Source organism: Haliotis asinina, chromosome 9 (genome assembly GCF_037392515.1).
Source record: "Haliotis asinina isolate JCU_RB_2024 chromosome 9, JCU_Hal_asi_v2, whole genome shotgun sequence".
Classification (NCBI taxonomy): Eukaryota; Metazoa; Mollusca; class Gastropoda; order Lepetellida; family Haliotidae; genus Haliotis; species Haliotis asinina.
Window position 1 is genome coordinate 35,333,709 of NC_090288.1, and position 4,196 is coordinate 35,337,904.

Here is a 4,196-nt window from a genome sequence, read left to right on the forward strand (position 1 = left end):
TATTGTTCACTTTGTTGATTCACCTAAGGTATACAAGAGGTTTGAAATACAATATGTCTGCAGAGTGATTGATATGTTGTATTTTAAGGCAGGCAGAAAGTTGTTTTATAAAGTATTTAACATCTTTAATACAACACATCTTGGCCCTAATTCTCGAAATGTTTGTGTTTCCAGGGAGCCTATATAGAGGATATAGAGCTTGTAGATATTCCTGGTATTTCTTGGAGAATTTTTAATTTGTTTTTAGATAATGTAGTAAGAATGGGCTTGAGAGGTTCATAGGACTACGAAGCTTTGAGAGTAGCTAGATAATATTATTAGACTTTGCATTAGTTCTAGCGTACATATTTGATATCCTTATCTATCTGTATTTCTAATGCCCTTGGTAGTGTGACCAAACGTTTTAGTCATAGAATAAAGCTGATCTCTGTGTTGTCGACAGTTACAACCGTTGTCATTTATTCGGTTGCTCCATAAAGACACGTTTGAGCATTGATCTTCAGCGCATGCCTCTCAGAAAAAGGGGCTTAATGGGTTAGGTGACAAGGTTGGCTTGGTATGGATAAGTCCTGCATGTTCTTTAAAGGGGCACTGATGCGGAGCGAATAATGTTTCTCGCCAACGGTCTAATTACGAAACCAAACCGCAATTTGGTCAGCGCCCGCTCCTTCGACCGTGACGGACAAAGGAACTGGGCTCCTGTCCATATTAGTAGAATTTCTTCACCTAAACAGTCAGGAGGCCGGATGCCCATCATATGCCATTTGTTTAAAAATATCCATGGTATTCCTTGTCCGATCGTAACCAAATATCGCAGCAGTGTAGTACTTTTCGGATGCTTGGATGGTATAGTTACTGATCCAATTTGATCCTATTTCTGCGTTTTTAACCTCGATATTTAATCATGTCACATGAAAATATGATGTCTACAGGCACGTAGCAAGCCATTTGTTTCAGTACGGAAGGTTGCAAAGCTTTATATTTAGGTAGTTTTGGGTGTTGGTTGAGCTGTGATAGCAAATATCACACGTAAATTTTGGTAGCTATGGTAGCTACAATGGTTTCTTATTTATGATAGTAAAAACACACAGTTGATTTATTTGAATTCGTAAACAAAAAACGATGACTTTGCCTTTGGTAGAAAAATCTGAAAATTTTCTTACGTAAAAAAACCCTTATTTCACCTATTTACCCAAGTACACAGCAAATGCTAGTGTGTATTCCTTTTGTAACGAAATTCCGTTGGTATCCTCAAAACAGTTTCGGCCCATAAGTGTTTTCAGGCTGCATGCGACACAGAGATTACATCTTCCTTGCTGTAACTCGCGCGTGATGGTGTAAACCTACACGTGTTATTTGTCATCATTCCCTGGATGGTCAATTAATGATGTTTTAACAGGTATAATTAGTAGTAACACCACTTCGGTTACTCAACAAAGGTTCCCATTTGGCATTTCTCCTGTCTGGAGTAAATACTCAACATTATAAATTAAGGTCTGTAATGGCAAATGTATTGTGTGTTATGTAATATGTGCATGTAAGTGATGCAAGAGGGTTTATCAGCTGAGTTCGATCAAAGGATTAACCGATAACACACTGATTGATTAATTACTTTTATCTTCTAGCGAATTTGTCGAAAGGCAGTGTGTGTAGATGACAACACCCTGTCGTAAAGTGCGAGTGCAAAAACAACATCCTCCCTTCAAAGAATTAACCACCCTTGCGTTGATTGATTGATTGTTCATTATTGGTTAACTAAATTGCTTAGAAGAGTGGACATCATACAATTAGTTGCCAGGTGTGCTATCTTGGGAGACCAATGAGAGGTTTATCTGGTTTTCACCAACGAAAGACCTGAAACGATGTGTTACTTTTTCGAAAAATGAGACAGTTGTAAGACACGCGACACAGAGCAGGATTATTTACCAGCTGCAGATGAATGGAATACGATTTCTTTTACGTGGATATTGATGGATACACTCCTGAACAAGGTATAGTAGCCTGACATTGTTGCTATAAAATTAGTCTGTTTTACATTCATTATTTGCATTTTGTTTTAATTTATTTGTTGTAGCATTCAGCAGAATCTGTATGACAGAAAACACACACTAGATCGTGTATGTGTGTGAAATAGGATCCACATTGGCAATCTATACACTGTATAAATGTTGCTGTTATGTTAGAAATTTACTATGAGTATAAGCAGATCGTGTGTTCTTTTATTAATTTTCAGAATCATACAAATATGACAATAAACTAATTAGGGTTATGAGGCAAAATATAGAGACGTACATTGGCTTCGTTATTTTTCCGTCCTAATAGTTTTTTACTATTTCTACCACTGGCAGATGATTAACCTTCAAAGTGTTTCATTTGTTTCCATAATACATTTGTAATGAAGTAAAAAATTACTTCACCTCAGTTGATCTGTCTATAATTAAACTATCAGCTGCGCCTACGGACTGCGCAGCAGAGGTCACGAACCAGTCACGAATTCTGGGATATCATCCGGGTACTCACGGGAGAAAAACAATAACAAAAGTTTACACCAGTCCACGGAAATTGCTCCGCATCAGTGCCCCTTTAAAATAACTGCTCCTGGACTGAATGGCCACTACACAGTTGTCAGTCGTTTGGTGAGAAAATGCAGGGAAACCAATAAGGTGAAGGATCTCCCACGTTCTACACAACTCAAGGTGACGTCAGGGCAGACTTGACATCTATTCACAAGACGATGCCCGCTGACTCTTGGGTACGTCATTGTTGTGGCAAATACCTGGTAAGGCCAAATGAAAAACACATCAGAGAGTGGGTGAGCGAGTTTATTTTACGCCGCTATTAGAAATGTTCCAGCCATATATAAACTAAGTGAGCTTTTCACTATACATGACGCCATCTCTTGTTTTCCCAGAATAACCTCATTTGAGGTTTCTGTTTTGGAGGGACCGGTTTTATTTTGCACTAGGAAGACCTCTTCCCAGGTTTTACTTTTCGTTAGTAAGACCGCTTCCCTGTTTTTACTTTTCGTTAGTAAGACCGCTTCCCAGGTTTTACTTTTCCTTAGTAAGACCGCTTCCAAGGTTTTACTTTTCCTTAGTAAGACCGCCTCCCAGGTTTTACTTTTCCTAACTTTATTATGTACATCAATATTCAAAAGATACATGAGTGTTTGAAATCAATTGAAAAATATCGTACAAATGTAAGCTCTCAATACAAAGGTTTTTTCCAAGCGGGATAAAAACCGAAAATCTCAGATTGGCAGGCAGGGCCGGCGAAGCTGGTAGGGGTTAAATTATCGTCTTATTTGATTTTACGCGCGCTTCACTTATTGTTATGTACCATCATTAAATGATCATCTACATTGTAATTACCAACATTGACGGTATGTGTGTTAAAGAAAACACTTCTCCTCGGTTTTGCTTGACACAATAAAACCATCGGGAGGTCGGGAAACGCAGGCACATGAAATGTCCGCATCTTGTCTTCCTAAAGCATTTTATACTGAATGTTGTACCATAGCAGTCAGAACTTCACTACATTAAACGGAGATCCCCAGTTCTTGCCATACCTTCAGTTGTTGGCGATCTATGGTGTCCAAATAGTGCTATTAGTTGTAACTTTACATACTTGCGTACTGTAGGAAATAGAAAATGACTAAACTGTTTTCCTCGTTTATATCTACAATTTAATTCACTTTCGTTAATACGTGAAGGTGTGAAATACCTGTTAAACTACATTTGGCCTATAATTAGTCTTAGTATCAGGGAGATAGGAAACGCAGAAAAAGGGACTTTACTGAGGCGAGATTAGTCCAGAAATGACCAATGCGTTTCTCTAAAGCGACTTATTTGAAACTGACCATGGCATTATTGCAAAGAACAATATTTTAATGCCCAGTTTTAAATTAAACTTAAACCTGAAATTAGCTTCATTAAAAAATGATAACTTTATTATTGAAACTATTCCGGATGTTGCTACATTGGAGTCTCACTGCAAAAAGAAACAGGTAGGAGGGGTCGTCTCAAAAGCGATGTTGCAGATTGGGGTCTGGCTGTTGGGGTCTGGCTGAGGGACTGGGATATCAGCTAAGTTCAGTTAATCCTTTATGGGAATTAAACATTTGAAGTAAACGGCATGTCATGACAGTTTACAAATAATATCCAGTCATGTCGATCTTCGGGTGGGCATGCCATCTA